Raw genomic sequence first — 17,500 nt, 5'->3', positions numbered from 1 at the left:
AATATAGATGGATAAATGAACTGACTAGAGCTGAGGTAACTTCACTATGTCCCCTTTAAACACAATGGGGGGTGGGGCTCACAAGTTCCCTATGTGAATGGTGCCAATATGTGACCATTGTTTCATCCATTAAGATGAAGCTGACAGATGTAAAGAAGTGTACGAAACAGTGGTCACACATTCACACCACTATTCGTTTCATAGGGTACGATAGGGGACCCTATGTTACTGTGATCAGTGGGGTCCAAGTGGTTAACCCCATAGTAATCCTGTGGATAAGAGTCATTTGTAAAAAAAACCATAGCAATGTACATGATTGCATTTATTAATCAGGTATTTCACAGAATTGTACCATTCCGGAAAAATAGACCTTATTCACCAGATGAGCAAATCTATTTGTTTGTAGATTCGGTATGCTTTAGACCCATCTTTTAAAATGCTGACTAGCAACTGCTGTTATTCACCCCAGAGTTTAGGGAGAGGGGACGAGTTACAAAATGTAACAAAATTTGATTTTTATGACACATCTATGCTTTAGAGGACTAGAAGGGGTTACACATTCCAATTTCCAGAACAACTGGAGCAACATTGGTTCATTGAGAATAGAATCCAACCCACATCGAATCTTTTGAAAAATTGACAATGCTTCTAGGACCCCCACCTATCGTGAAAGTACAGTATTTAGAGTATAGAGCGAGCACAATAGTTAAGCAATTTGTAAAGTTTCAATATATATCCTAAAGAGGGAGAAAGCAATCAATGTGTAAAAGAATGGCTCCGCCTCTAGTGCACCACACAGCTATTTGCACAAAGGTAAAAATGTTACAGTCTCTAAAAAACAGAAGATCACTAAGAAACATAAGAGGTGTGTCAATACAGTGTTCCTCACAATGGCATGACCCAGTAGACTCCCTTTAAACTGCTGACAGAACTGGGCAGGTGACGGTTAACTCAATTTCAAGTTACCTTGGCTCTTATCTATGGGGTCACTCTATTTGCATCTCTGAGATATAAGTTTTATTCCCTCTTTTTGTCTGAATGTACTTAAAGGGGTTCTCCGGTGACAAAGACTGACCTCACTATACCTCATCTCCCCACACTTATCACTTTACTAATTCAGTGTCATTAAATCTTCTGCCCCCTTTTCATGAAATCAAAGTCATTCCTGTGCACTGCCAGCTCCTGCTACACTTACAGTTTCCATAGAAACGACCTGTATACTGTCTCTGCTCTCTGGTCGGACATGTGCAGTCAGCTCCTTGTTCCCTGCTGTGGGGGTTTGGCTGCACATTCCTCTGTATGAAGAAGCTGTGCTGACCAGGGGGATTGTGGGAGATGTAGTCTTTTAGCAGAATGGTGGCAGCCATCTTGGAGTTATGCAGCTGCAGCAATGAGCTGTGAAGTGACAAGTGAAGGAAAAGAAAGGATACAGCCCAGAGTGGTGAAGTTAGGGTGTGCAACTATAATATATGCAAAAGAACTTGTTAGTTAAAAAAAAAAAGTACATATAGTGACCGGAGAACCCCTTTAATACTCCATAGTGCCTCCCTTCTGCTCTGCGTAAGAGCTGCAGCTATCTCTTTGCTTAGAGGTGTCACTAATAACAAAGATGGAGGTGAGAAAGTGATATTAGAAAGCATAAAGACCTCATGACACTGCACTGGGAAATAAATAACATGTATGAGAAGGTTACAGCAGCCACGTGCACTGATCTTTATCCACAACCTAATGTCACACACACTGTAACCACAATGTTACCACATATACGCCCCTCTAGCCCAGACCTTACAATACTCATACTTATCTACACTGAAATGAGAACTGTTAAAAGCAGGCATTGCTTACTCCTGTTACTACTTTGTAGTATATGAGTGCATACTCAGGGCTCTGCACTCTCCATCCCTCACGGCTAGCATGCTGGGCAGCAGAATGGGTTACACTGCCCTCTATGTGGCCAAATAATTTATCGCAATAGAATCATAAAATTGTTTTAATTTTCTTTTCGACACTAATGAGAGTCTGATAATAAATCCCCCCAGTAGCTCCATTGTACCTTGTGCTTCTTGAGACTGTGGCCCTGTTTCAGAGGACGCACAGACAGCCTCTTTTTTGTGATGTGCACTTATCCCTTCTTTCTGTAAGATGAAATGATTATACCTGCGATCACATGTAATTACTGCCTTGTGGATGCAGCTTGTTATATGCGCTACTTCGTTCTGGAACCCATCATAATACAGGAAGGAGTCTACCCATACAAAGCAAGACATCTCACATACATGGCACATGCCAAGTTATACCAGCTGATGTCCTGAGGGCCATGGGGTGATAGATAGATAGATAGATAGATAGATATAGATAGATAGATACATAGATATGGCACATGCCAAGTTATGCCAGCTGATGTCCTGAGGGCCATGGGGTGATAGATAGATAGATAGATAGATAGATAGATAGATAGAGAAATAGATAGAGATATAGATATAGAGAGATATAGAGAGATAGATAAAGAGAGGTATATATATAGAGATAGAGAGAGATAGATAGATAGATAGATATAGAGAGATAGATAGATAGAGAGATAGAGAGAGAGATAGATAGATATAGAGAGATAGATAGATATAGAGAGATAGATAGATAGATATAGATAGATATAGATAGATAGATATAGATAGATATAGATAGATAGATAGATAGATAGATAGATATAGAGAGATAGATAGATATAGATAGATAGATATAGAGAGATAGATAGATATAGATAGAGAGATAGAGAGATAGATAGATAGATATAGAGAGATAGATAGATAGATAGATATAGATAGAGAGATAGATAGATAGATAGATATAGATAGATAGATAGATAGATATAGAGAGATAGATAGATAGAAAAGAAAAACCTTCAACAGCACAAATAGCTGCAAGAAAGTGGTAGGTGCACGCTATTCAAGGCCAGGCGACAGATCCTCCAAATGTAAGATAAAGAAATAAATCTTGTAAAGTGATCAAGTGGATTTATTCCATGCTAGCAAACACTGTGGGCGGAGTCCTAAATCATGAGATGTCCTCCATTTTGGTATATATATATGTATGTGTGACCACTGTAACTTAACTTGAGAAAGGCTCAACACTAGAGCCGAAACGTTGCTGCTAACATGGAATAACTCCACTATTCACTTTATATCCTTGGAGTGCTGCTAATTTTTTCTGTTTCATTTTCTTATACATAGACAGATAGATATATTTTTGGTGTAATGTTTTATTTTGTCCACTTATTGTGGAGTACCTGACGCCTGGTCTCAAACAGCGTGCACCCTACCTTTGGTAAAGTATCAGCTTCTCATGTAGTGCTGCTTGAACTATATAATTGTAGATAGATAAATAGATCCTGAAGGTAAAATCCAAAAGACAGGCAGCACACCAAGCTGAAGTGAAAAATAAAGTGGTAACTTTATTTACCCGCGTGCTGCCCATTTCATGGAGTGTCAAAACCATACACATTCATGACCACAACCTGGTCATGGTACCCGGGCAGTACAGACAGATAGATACTGAAGATGGATGGATTAGTGAGAAGTATTTTGTCTTGCAGGTTTGTAGGTCTTTTTTGTAATATTAAAACTGTCACAGCTGGGTTAGTTCTTTCCCTGTGTAGTAAATGGCTGTGCGCCTATTAGAGGATTAATGTGGCGTTCCCACCGGTTGTCTAGCTCTGAGTGTAAGGAGTCCTCCTGTGTTTGGCACGCCATGCTTTGTATCATTAAGTATATTTTGCCTCTGATGTCACACAGATGCTTGATCAGTTCTCCAATAGGAAATCCCATCATCCTCCCAATGACCCGTGGGAACTCAACATCTTAGCCCCTGTGTTCCAGGACTGTCAATGGTGGTAACTGAACCAGTAAGCACTTCAGCATCCAGGAGGTCTCTACGTCTTATAATTGTCCAGGTGTAAGTGCTATAAGAAAGAAAAATCTCTCGGAGAAAGGAATAGTAGGCAGAATTCCGCCTTCAAGATCATCCTTTGTTAAAAACCACTTAGTCGTTTTATTCACTTCTTTCTTAATGGAATTCCAAGTAGTAAAGGGGTTTATTTCTAAGTACCCCATCAATTATAGCTGTGCAATGGTCTCTATTGATATAGGAAAAAAAACGTTTTCCAAACTAATCCAGGGCCGTTCAATGAAGACCCGCGCCGTACTTCAATGAAGGAAGCCTGAGAGCCATAACTCCACCAGGAGAATTGCTAGGATTTTGTTTGTCTGTTGTTTCAAAGTTCTCTTTGTGGGGGAAACAGGGTGGGCCGGGGGGGATTGTGCATGTCACCTGTTATCCTCTGTGGAGGTTTAAAGCAAGTGGCGATAAAGTTTATCCCCAGGGCCTGTTTGCAATCAAAGATGTCTTTCTATGCTCCTCTTGAAGACATCTCAAAGAAGTTACAAAATCCTTGGATGGATGAGTGAGCGAGCAGAATAGTTTATTAACAGAGCTCAAGTGATTGAAGAACAAATTTGATCATGCTTTAAACTTTCTGGCTGATGAGAGCAATTGAAATCACAGTAAAGAGAGGAGTGTGGCCTTTGATGTGCATTGGGGAAATAAATTACAGCGCAATTAAAATCCCTACAAGAACTATATCTAAACACAGAGCCATAGGACCTCTATGTACTGAGCCTGTACACTAAAGGCTCACATAACATACTCACACTCACACAGGAAGAAGAGCTCAAGTGGACATATAACTACTTACTACATGACAATGACAACTCATTCATACACTTACTAGAGACACTTCATAGACTTCCTCAAAAGATTAAGTTCAGATCAGAATCAAATTTTAAAACTGACGGTGTTCCAATTCACCTAAAAATTTGTACCACAACTTAACCAACCCCCCCCCCCCCCGTCCTCTAAAAAAATTCAAATTTTTATAAAAATCTCTGGTCTTGTTGTTTAATATTTTTTCTATTGCCCTTACCTCTCCTCCTTCCCTAAGCTTTGGGATGAGTAACAGTAATAGCGACTTTCTATCTTGCAAAATTTGTCCAGTATGATGGGGGACATCAATCATTTACTTACCCAATCCTGCGTAGTTCACGAAAGTGCATTGTCCGACGATAACGCACTGCGCTGCAATTCACTAAGATTGTGTGCCCAATATCCTGCATGTGTCACTTCCCCTCTCAGGTCCGATGGAGTTCACCTTCTTCTTCATGGTGTATGTAACTGTCTTGCGACACAATTTAACAAAGTTAAATCTCGCGCTCAGTCCGAATCCATTGGATTGTGTGACAGCACGCCCCCGATTTCTGTCGCAAGGAAGCCAGATCAGCTGCATCACACTCCGATTGCATGCAACACAATCCCAGCGAAAACCCCTGTGAAATACCTGTGAAAGCTGCGCAAAAGCCGAAAAACGTGAACAGTCCGACAAAGGTGTGATCCCTGAACCTTATTAATTACGGTAATCCCCAGTGTGTCTCAAGGTCGCCTATTTTTGCGCCTGGTTTGTGCTTTCTTTTGGCTTGTGATTTATGATTGATCAAGTTTTGCCTAAGTAAGTGAGTCTTTGAATTGTCGCATGTCCGACCTATTTGCGCCAAATTTAGCGTCAAATTTGTCTTATATTATTACCCTGTAAAGTAGATCTCATTCGTGACCAATAATGAAATGTGATTAAAATAAAGGTGACCAAACATTCAGCGCTTAATGTTTGCACAAAAAGTGGCTGCATGTACAATGCTGTAAATTCCTGAGACTAAAAGTTACAATATGTAGAAAAAGAAAATCTTGCTCAAATGAGTATTTGCTCTTTTTATTATAATAAATATTATTATAACTAGATTCATCATAAATCACAAGCCAAAAAAAAGAACAATCCAGGGGCAAGAATAGGCAAACCCTAGACCAGTGATGGCAAACCTTTTAGAGGCCGAGTGCCCAAACTACAACAAAGACCCGCTTATTTATCGCAAAGTGCCAACACAGAAATTTAATTTGTGATTTGTACTCCCTTCTCTGTCACGGTTTTCATTGATGAGGACACCAATAAAGCAGAAAATAGTCCCAGGTAGAGCCGTCACTTTAAAATAGCTCTGTGCACAGCAAGTCCTGGGCTGTCTGGGACTGCAGGAAGATACCTGGAGTCATCTCTGGTGATGGCCTGGGTGCCCACAGAAAGGGCTCTGAGTGCCACCTCTGGCACCAGTGCCATAGGTTAGCCATCACTGCCCTAGACACACTAGGGCACATTTACTTTCCCATCCGAGTCGCGATTCCCGATCATGACTGTCCGATGACGATGCACTGTGCCGCGTTCCACATAGATTGTGCGCCTGATATCCTGCATGTGTCATTCCCTGCTTAGGTCTGCCGGGGTTCACCATATTCTTCCCTGTGCATGTAAGTGCATGTCTTGTGACACAATTTAATAGTTAAATTCCGTGCTCAGTTTGAATCAGTCGGATTGTCTGACGGCCTGCACCCCTGATTTGTGTCACATGAAAGCCGGCGCTGATGCGTCAAAATCCGATCACATGCGACACAAATCCCTTTTAAATGCGGCGCAAATTGTAAATCGTCGGAATACCCGACAAAAGTGCAGTCCGCAGACCCTTAGTAAATGAGCTCCACTATGATTAATGTCCCCCTAAAAGTTACAGATATGTAAATAAAAAAATTCTTTCTCAAATGAGTCTTTGCCTTTTTTTTATTATAATGTAATTATGATCTGCACATTAAGAATGACAATAATCCCATTTAAAGAGATGATCCTATAGAAAATGATAAAGTTGTTACTTGAGAATTTTACATTTTAAAATTGCGCTGAGATTTTTTTATGTTGCATAGAGCTCATTTTTCATTTGGGAAGAGAAAACCTTTGTTTTCAGTAATGAAAAGGGATTTTTTTTTCAAGTGTAGCTGCTCAGGGCAGGTATATTTTTGCGACTTTTTAGGCACAAAATAATGATAGATGCAGTACAAACCTCTACAGAACAGCCATTCACTATGTCAGATAAGGTGCAGGCGCTCAAAACCACGGCCGGACTTTTGCTTGCACCCAAAAAAGTTGCAAATTAGAGAGAAATTTACTAACTGTGCAAAAAAATTGTGCAAAATCAGTCTAAAAAACTGATCAATTTCCCCCGATTTGTCTTGTTTCCTGAAAAAATGGAGATTAGTTACAATTAGAGATGAGCGAACATGCTCGTCCGAGCTTGATGCTCGGTCGAGCATTAGGGTACTCGAAACTGCTCGTTACTCGGACGAATACTTCGCCCGCTCGAGAAAATGGCAGCTCCCGCCGTTTTGCTTTTTGGCGGCCAGAAACAGAGCCAATCACAAGCCAGGAGACTCTGCACTCCACCCAGCATGACGTGGTACCCTTACACGTCGATAGCAGTGGTTGGCTGGCCAGATCAGGTGACCCTGGGATAGACTAGCCGCTGGCCGCGCTGCTCGGATCATTCTGTCTCTGGATGCCGCTAGGGAGAGAGCTGCTGCTGCTCAGGGAAAGCGTTAGGGTGTTCTATTAGCTTACTGTTAGGCAGGAGTGATTCTCAAAGAACCCAACAGCCCTTCTTAGGGCTACAATAACGTTCTACTTTTTTTATTTTAATTTGCATATTTTACCATTTTGTGAGGAATTAGCAGGGGGACTTGCTACCGTTGTGTTTAGCTCTTAGTGGCACACATATCCATAGCAAAGACCGAAGTGGGAAAATTCAGTAGGGGTTGGATTTCTATTAGGCAATAACTCAGTGTCATCTCATCTGGCATAGTACTGTGCTTCCTTTGATACTTGGCTAGAAAATAGCCATAGGAGAATACAAACAGCTTCTTGAAGCCTACAGTAGCGTTCTATATATTTGATTTCTGGTTGATCTGCTGGTGGCTGTAGTTTCTGCAGTGCATGTACTTGCCAATTCTGAGCAATTTGTAGTGAGACTTGCGACCGCTGTGTTCTGCGCTTAGTGGCGCACATATCCATAGCAAAGGCTGAAGTGGCAAAATTCAGTAGGGGTTGGATTTCTATTAGGCAATAACTCAGTGTCATCTCATCTGGCATAGTACTGTGCTTCCTTTGATACTTGGCTAGAAAATAGCCATAGGAGAATACAAACAGCTTCTTGAAGCCTACAGTAGCGTTCTATATATTTGATTTCTGGTTGATCTGCTGGTGGCTGTAGTTTCTGCAGTGCATGTACTTGCCAATTCTGAGCAATTTGTAGTGAGACTTGCGACCGCTGTGTTCTGCGCTTAGTGGCGCACATATCCATAGCAAAGGCTGAAGTGGCAAAATTCAGTAGGGGTTGGATTTCTATTAGGCAATAACTCAGTGTCATCTCATCTGGCATAGTACTGTGCTTCCTTTGATACTTGGCTAGAAAATAGCCATAGGAGAATACAAACAGCTTCTTGAAGCCTACAGTAGCATTCTATATATTTGATTTCTGGTTGATCTGCTGGTGGCTGTAGTTTCTGCAGTGCATGTACTTGCCAATTCTGAGCAATTTGTAGTGAGACTTGCGACCGCTGTGTTCTGCGCTTAGTGGCGCACATATCCATAGCAAAGGCTGAAGTGGCAAAATTCAGTAGGGGTTGGATTTCTATTAGGCAATAACTCAGTGTCATCTCATCCGGCATAGTACTGTGCTTCCTTTGATACTTGGCTAGAAAATAGCCATAGGAGAATACAAACAGCTTCTTGATCTTGAAGCCTACAGTAGCGTTCTATATATTTGATTTCTGGTTGATCTGCTGGTGGCTGTAGTTTCTGCAGTGCATGTACTTGCCAATTCTGAGCAATTTGTAGTGGGACTTGCGACCGCTGTGTTCTGCGCTTAGTGGCGCACATATCCATAGCAAAGGCCGAAGTGGCAAAATTCAGTAGGGGTTGGATTTCTATTAGGCAATAACTCAGTGTCATCTCATCCGGCATAGTACTGTGCTTCCTTTGATACTTGGCTAGAAAATAGCCATAGGAGAATACAAACAGCTTCTTGATCTTGAAGCCTACAGTAGCGTTCTATATATTTGATTTCTGGTTGATCTGCTGGTGGCTGTAGTTTCTGCAGTGCATGTACTTGCCAATTCTGAGCAATTTGTAGTGGGACTTGCGACCGCTGTGTTCTGCGCTTAGTGGCGCACATATCCATAGCAAAGGCCGAAGTGGCAAAATTCAGTAGGGGTTGGATTTCTATTAGGCAATAACTCAGTGTCATCTCATCTGGCATAGTACTGTGCTTCCTTTGATACTTGGCTAGAAAATAGCCATAGCAATAGGATAGCATTGTTTGGTTTTAAAAACTCAAAAAAAAACAAAAAACACAAAAAAAAAAAAAAAACACAAAAAAAAACAAAAAAAAGTAAAAAAAAAAATAAAGTTATAACTCTCATTTTAAAAATGTTTAACCCGAGGGCTAGGGGTAGAGGACGAGGGCGGGGACGTGGGCGTCCAACTACTGCAGGGGTCAGAGGCCGTGGTCCTGGGCGGGGTGAGACACCACCTGCTGATGAGGGAGCAGGGGAACGCCGCAGAGCTACACTCCCTAGGTTCATGTCTGAAGTTACTGGGACTCGTGGTAGAGCACTGTTGAGGCCAGAACAGTGCGAACAGGTGATGTCGTGGATTGCTGACAATGCTTCGAGCAATTTGTCCACCACCAGTCAGTCTTCCACGCAGTCCACCCATGTCACCGAAATCGCCACTCCTCCAGCTCCTGCACCTCAGCCTCCTCCCCCCCAGTCTGCCCCCTCCCAGGAAAATTTGGCATTTGAACCGGCATACTCTGAGGAACTGTTTTCTGGACCCTTCCCACAGTCACAAACCACTTGTCCGGTTGCTGCTGAGCAATTTTCCGATGCCCAGGTTTTCCACCAGTCACAGTCTGTGGGTGATGATGACCTTCTTGACGTAGTGGAAGTGTGTAAAGAGGTGTCCGACGATGAGGAGACACGGTTGTCAGACAGTGGGGAAGTTGTTGTCAGGGCAGGAAGTCCGAGGGGGGAGCAGACTGAGGGATCGGAGGATGATGAGGTGACAGACCCAAGCTGGGTTGAGAGGCCGGGTGAACACAGTGCTTCTGAGACGGAGGAGAGTCCTCGACCTGAACAGGTTGGAAGAGGCAGTGGTGGGGCCAGACGGAGAGGCAGGGCCAGAGCTGGTGCATCAGCGCCACTGTCAACTAGTGAAGCTCCCGTGGTGAGGGCTCTTGCGGCGAGGGCTAGATCTTCAGAAGTGTGGAGGTTCTTTAAGGAAACACCGGATGACCGACGGACTGTGGTGTGCAACATTTGCCAAACCAGGCTCAGCAGGGGTTCCACCACTACTAGCTTAACTACCACCAGTATGCGCAGGCATATGAATGCTAAGCACCCCACTCAGTGGCAACAAGCCCGTTCACCTCCGGCCGTGCACACCACTGCTCCTTCCCCTGTGTCAGCTGCTAGTCAGCCCCCTGCCCAGGACCCTGGCACAAAAACCCCATCGTCGCCTCCACGATCCTCCACAGCATCCACCAGCGTTCAGCTCTCCATACCCCAGACGCTGGAGCGGAAACGCAAATATAGTGCAACCCACCCGCACGCCCAAGCCCTTAATGTGCACATCTCCAGATTGCTTAGCCTGGAGATGCTGCCCTATAGGCTAGTAGAGACCGAGGCCTTTCGCAACCTCATGGCGGCGGCCGCCCCTCGGTATTCGGTCCCCAGCCGCCACTACTTTTCCCGATGTGCCGTCCCAGCCCTGCACCAGCACGTGTCAGACAACATCATCCGTGCCCTGACCAACGCCGTTTCTGACAAGGTCCACCTGACCACGGACACGTGGACGAGTGCTGCCGGGCAGGGCCACTATATATCGCTGACGGCACATTGGGTTAACTTGGTGGAGGCTGGGACCGAGTCTGACCCTGGGGCTGCTCATATACTGCCGACGCCGAGGATTGCGGGGCCTACCTCGGTCCAGGTGTTTCAGGCCTACTATGCCTCCTCCTCCTCCCACCCCTCCTCCACCTCCTCCTCCGAACTACCATCCGTGGGCACGGCGCCATCAGTCGGTAGCTCTAGGCACAGCAGCAGTGCCGTCGCTAAGCGACAGCAGGCGGTGCTCAAACTGCTGAGCCTAGGCGACAAAAGGCACACCGCCCAAGAGCTATTACAGGGCATCACGGCGCAGACTGATCTGTGGCTGGCACCGCTGAACCTCAAGCCGGGAATGGTTGTGTGTGACAACGGCCGTAACCTGGTGGCGGCTCTGCAACTCGGCAGACTGACACATGTGCCATGCCTGGCCCATGTGTTAAATCTGATAGTGCAGCGTTTCCTCAAGACATACCCCAATCTGTCTGATTTGCTCACGAAGGTGCGCCGCATCTGTGCGCATTTCAGGAAGTCCAGCCCAGATGCTGCCACTCTCAGGGCAGCGCAGCGCCGCCTCCAACTGCCCGCTCACCGACTGTTGTGCGACGTGCCCACGAGGTGGAATTCAACACTGACCATGTTATCCAGAGTTTACCAGCAGCGCAGAGCGATTGTAGACTGCCAGATGTCAACTTCCACCAGAACTGGTAGTCAGGTCAGTCAGCTTCCTCAAGTCTACAATGAGGAGTGGACGTGGATGTCTGATATCTGTCAGGTGCTGAGTAACTTTGAGGAGTCAACACAGATGGTCAGTGGCGATGCCGCCATCATCAGCCTCACCATCCCGCTGCTTGGCCTGTTGAAAAACTCTCTGGTCAGCATGAAGTCGGAAGCTTTGCGCTCGTCACAAGAGACGGGGGAAGAATATTCCCTTGTTGATAGCCAAAGCACCCTGAGGTCTGTTTCTCAGCGCATATCGGAGGAGGTGGAGGTGGAGGAGGATGAGGAGGAAGAGGAGGAGAATGTTGGCGAGACACAAGAGGGGACCATTGTTGAGTCCTTCACTGTTCAGCGTGTATGGGCAGAAGAAGAGGAGTTGGAGGAGTTGGAGGAGGAGGAAATGGACAGTCAGGCCAGTGAGGGGAGTGAATTCTTACGCGTTGGTACTCTGGCGCATATGGCAGATTTCATGCTAGGCTGCCTATCCCGTGACCCTCGCGTTCAAAGAATTTATTCCAGCACCGATTACTGGGTGTTCACTCTCCTGGACCCACGGTACAAGCAAAATCTTCCCACTCTCATCCCTGGAGAGGAAAGGAGTGTGAGAATGCATGAATACCAGCAGGCCCTGGTGCACAAGCTGAAACAGTATTTCCCTTCTGACAGCGCTAGCGGCAGAGTGCGTAGTTCTGCGGGACAAGTAGCGAGGGAGAGTAGGCGAGCAGGAAGCTTGTCCAGCACTGGCAAGGGTACGCTTTACAAGGCTTTTGCCAGCTTTATGTCACCCCAGCAAGACACTGTCACCTGTCCCCAGTCTCGGCAGAGTAGGGCTGATCTTTACAGAAAGATGGTGAGGGAGTACGTAGCTGACCATACCATCGTCCTAAATGATCACACAGCTCCCTACAACTACTGGGTTTCAAAGCTGGACATGTGGCATGAACTGGCGCTGTACGCCTTGGAGGTTCTTGCCTGCCCTGCCGCTAGCGTCTTGTCCGAGCGGGTTTTCAGTGCAGCTGGTGGCATCATCACCGATAAGCGTACACGCCTGTCGACTGACAGCGCTGACAGGCTGACGCTTATTAAAATGAATAAAGGCTGGATTTCTCAGAATTTCCAATCTCCACCAGGTGAAGGAAGCTCAACCTGAATAATTGATCCACTCCTCCTCCTCCTCCTCATTTTCCTCCTTCTCCTCCTCTTTGTACAGTAAAGCAGAGGAAAATGGCTATTTTTTGACAGGGCCCACTGGCTCTTGCTATAGTACTTCATGCATTTAATTTTTCTGGAGGGCCACCTACCCGGTCCTCTGTTTGAAACAATTTTTGTGAGTGCCACATACAGGCACTCAATCTATTCCATTTTTCTGGAGGGCCACCTACCCGGTCCTCTGTTTTAAAAAATTTTTGGGACTGCCACATACAGGCACTCAATCTATTCCATTTTACTGCAGGGCCACCTACCTGCTCCTCTGGTTTGAACAATTTTTGGGACTGCCACATAAAGGCACTCAATCTATTCCATTTTACTGGAGGGCCACCTACCTGCTCCTCTGGTTTGAAACATTTTTGGGACTGCCACATACAGGCACTCAATCTATTCCATTTTACTGCAGGGCCACCTACCTGCTCCTCTGGTTTGAACAATTTTTGGGACTGCCACATACAGGCACTCAATCTATTCCATTTTACTGCAGGGCCACCTACCTGCTCCTCTGGTTTGAACAATTTTTGGGACTGCCACATACAGGCACTCAATCTATTCCATTTTACTGCAGGGCCACCTACCTGCTCCTCTGGTTTGAACAATTTTTGGGACTGCCACATACAGGCACTCAATCTATTCTATTTTACTGCAGGGCCACCTACCTGCTCCTCTGGTTTGAACAATTTTTGGGACTGCCACATACAGGCACTCAATCTATTCCATTTTACTGGAGGGCCACCTACCTGCTCCTCTGGTTTGAAACATTTTTGGGACTGCCACATACAGGCACTCAATCTATCCCATTTTACTGGAGGGCCACCTACCTGCTCCTCTGGTTTGAAAAATGTTTGGGACTGCCACATACAGGCACTATCCAAATTAAATTGTCTCCATAGCAGCCTCCACACGTTGTCTCCATTGCTACCTCCAAAAGTCGTCCATATAGCTGCCTCCATACATCGTCCCTTTATCAAACGAGGTGTGTCAGGCAGAAATTTGGGTTGTTTTCATGGATTCCACATCAAAGTTGTTAACTTTGTCGCCACCCTGCTGTGTAATCCCCAAAATATACTGGCAAACTTTTACCATTTAGGGATATTATTTCAGCGCTTCTTGCGCATCTGTTTACATTCCCCTCACCCGGCATATCCTAAACTTATAAGAACGCTACTACACTTGATCTTATACAAAAGGTTCTTAGAAGTGCTGTTTGGGGAGTAGCCTAGAGACAGGGGCTTGGATTGGCGAAAGCTCGCCTGGCAGCGGAACGCCAGCTCCATGCGCATCATGCGCTTCTTGCGCATCTGTTTACATTCCCCTCACCCGCCATATCCCAAACTTATAAGAACGCTACTACACTTAACTTGGTGCAGGCTGGGACCGAGTCTGACCCTGGGGCTGGTCATATACTGCCGACGCAGAGAATTGCGGGGCCTACCTCGGTCCAGGTCTCAAAGGCCTACTATACCTCCTCCCACCCCTCCTCCACCTCCTCCTCCTCCGAATTACCATCCGTGGGCATGGCGCCATCAGTCGGTAGCTCTAGGCACAGCAGCAGTGCCGTCGCTAAGCGACAGCAGGCGGTGCTGAAACTGCTGAGCCTAGGCGATAAAAGGCACACCGCCCAAGAGCTATTACAGGGCATTCCACATCAAAGTTGTTAACTTTGTCGCCACCCTGCTGTGTAATCCCCAAAATATACTTGCAAACTTTTACCATTTAGGGATATTATTTCAGCGCTTCTTGCGCATCTGTTTACATTCCCCTCACCCGGCATATCCTAAACTTATAAGAACGCTACTACACTTGATCTTATACAAAAGGTTCTTAGAAGTGCTGTTTGGGGAGTAGCCTAGAGACAGGGGCTTGGATTGGCGAAAGCTCGCCTGGCAGCGGAGCGCCAGCTCCATGCCAAGATCCAACTAACATAGTTTTAACTGCAGCACCTTTAATCTACTACTAGTTCACTGCCTCCATACATGGTCCCCTTATCAAACGAGCTGTGTCAGGCAGAATTTTGGGTTGTTTTCATGGCTTCCATGTTAACTTTGTCGCCACCCTGCTGTGTAATCCACAAAATATACTGGCAAACTTTTATCATGTACCGATATTATTTGAGCGCTTCTTGCTCACCTCCTTTGGTTCCTCTCTGCCACCCATTGGTTTGAAGCCTGAGTCCATTTAGGGTATGTCGCCATGCCACTCTCTAGCCTGCTGCCGCTGCCTCTGCATGCCGTCCCCTATAGTGTCAGGGTCAATTATTGGATGTTTTAGATGCTATCTAGCTTCATTCTGTCACTCTGTCATGGCCATGCTGTTGCCCATAATTTTGGCATAATGGTGCGATTATGCAGCCTCAGAGGCATCCATGCATGCTGCCCCTGCTGTTTCCTGTCCATTTCCGTGGTGTTTCCATCCTTTTCTGAGGTTCCCAGGTGTTTGGCCAAGCTTCCCTGTGCAGAGCCTTGGTCCCCTTGAAAAATGCTCGAGTCTCCCATTGACTTCAATGGGGTTCGTTATTCGAGACGAGCACTCGAGCATCGGGAAAAGTTCGTCTCGAATAACGAGTACCCGAGCATTTTAGTGTTCGCTCATCTCTAGTTACAATACTAGAAACAAATAGATAGATTTGCTCAACTCTGCCACGTTAGACTGGAGGAAAATTATTTATCCACTTGCACCCGAATTCTGTCACCATTCACAAAAAAAACTAAAACTAAAATGCCATGCACCACGTCAAGATTTTTGAGGTATGCCTGACTAGTTGGTCAAAGGGAACATGACTTCTGAAAATGGGGCGTGGTCTCACTCCGAAAAGTTTTTTCACCAAAAAGAAAATTAAGACAATGTAACATTTTGGCTCAGACACTAGACCAACTTGTGTGCACGCTCATCACATCATACGCCTATGTATGATCAATCCCCCCCCCCCACACAATATAAAGCTATAATGGAAAGTAATGTGTATGACCATTTTTTGTGTTTGACTCCGGAAAAAATTACAATGAAACTGGAAAAATAAAGAATCACATTATTTGGATAAAATTACAAAAGGAATATTACTTGCCTCTGCCATTACCTTGTCTAGAGCTTCCACCTAAATGGGTTCACCTGGCTCTAACTTATTGCTTTGAGACAACGTTCCCTTATTTTATTTTTGGTAGCTGCAGGCCATAAGTGTTGTTATAGTCAGAGTAAATTTTCAATGACATCGTCTTAGGCAGTACCTCAGCCAGCTTGGATAACTCAGTTGCTGCCATATTCCGATGATATTTTTGACTATGCAGGATAAGAATTCTGTGCGGTAAAGGAAGATTCTAGCAGTTTAGATCCCATTCCTGTTTTTATTAGAAACTAAAGGTTTGTCCATAGATGTGGGTTTTTGAAATGGTTTCGCTCCACAGTCGAGAAGCATTTGTAGAGCTGATGTACCGGATCTCCGCTTACCAATTTATAAATAATTAAGGCAAGCCATAAACTGGAACATTATGTTGAACTGTGTGATTTTATTGTGTAATGGTGTCTGCAGTGTAAGCTGTGCTCCCTTTAGTTTCATTTTCTAATTATGTATTTGATTTAACCCTATAAATCCCCATTTGTTCCTTTCGGTTATGGTTTCACTGAGCTTTTAGAATTTGATGAGATCAACATTCAGATATACTCTATCAACAGTAGTTTCTTACATTTGGAATAAAATAGATCTATAAATTTTTTAAAAATGATCTCCTACATAAGTATGATCGCTAGCTGAGAAAAAGGTGGTCTCTCGTAAAACATCCTTGACACCCTCAAGTCTATTCTATTTTTAAGCCAACCCTGGCTAGTAACAGATTTAGACCTCATGAGTTTATATACACAACATGAAAAGGTTCTAATCATGGCCAAAACTCCAGAAAGCCACCGGTTTAACAAAAATTTATGAGGCAGGTCCAACAAATCAGTAAACCCTTCTCCTGATCATCAGGCGCCCACCTATCAGACTCCCATATTAAGAGACTTATTATCCATCTTGTATATATGTGTTTTAACAAAACCCCAAAATTTGGTACTATTAAAAAATATGACAATCCTATACCGGTTTTAAAAGGAAGGCAGTTAGTATTTCCTGCCATCATGTTATAGTAATGAATTGTGATTTCCAACATTTCTTTATTGTTTCTGTCCATTATTCTGTTTTCATGGAATTCTCGTTTTAACCTGTAAGTTGCTGAGGTAGTTGGTGTACCTTGGACATGCTCTTAGCACCCTGAGCACTGCTATTTCCTACTAAACCATTTTCCCACTCCTCTTATTGCCAGTCTCTGTTCTATGTCAAATATCCTGCCAATGAGGTAAAGTCTCAGTGATCTGGGAAGGAATAGAGGCACGTTAAGTGCTGAAGACACTCCTCATGTGCACCAACTGCCTCATTAGCATACCAATTAAAATGGGAATTTCTTAGAAGCAGCATGATGGATGAAAATAATAAGGTGTGTTGGAAACCAGTATATACAACATGCTGCATGCAGATAATAATGTATTGGAGAGATGGTAAAACCTGTGTAGAAGGTCTTCCGAGCTGTTGGCCATTGCCAGATATTGGGATAAAATAAGAAACAAAGTTATATTGACCAGTTTGATCACTTAATACTTTCAAATTTTAAAAATAGAAAGAGACACAGGCGGCGCCCCTAGTGTAATGAGTAACTTGAAAGTATGGTGAAGTAGGAAGGGT

At 44.5% G+C, this 17,500-nt stretch overlaps 1 protein-coding gene across 16 annotated transcripts in view; it reads left to right on the top strand.

Moving 5' to 3' along the window:
* TENM3 (teneurin transmembrane protein 3) overlaps positions 1–17,500 on the top strand; it is a 1,383,253-nt gene that overhangs the window by 809,083 nt on the left and 556,670 nt on the right. The window lies entirely within an intron of this gene.

This window comes from Engystomops pustulosus, chromosome 1 (assembly GCF_040894005.1).
Source record: "Engystomops pustulosus chromosome 1, aEngPut4.maternal, whole genome shotgun sequence".
NCBI lineage: Eukaryota > Metazoa > Chordata > Amphibia > Anura > Leptodactylidae > Engystomops > Engystomops pustulosus.
Note: the sequence above shows the minus strand (reverse complement) of the source record. Positions and strands in the feature narration are given on the sequence as shown.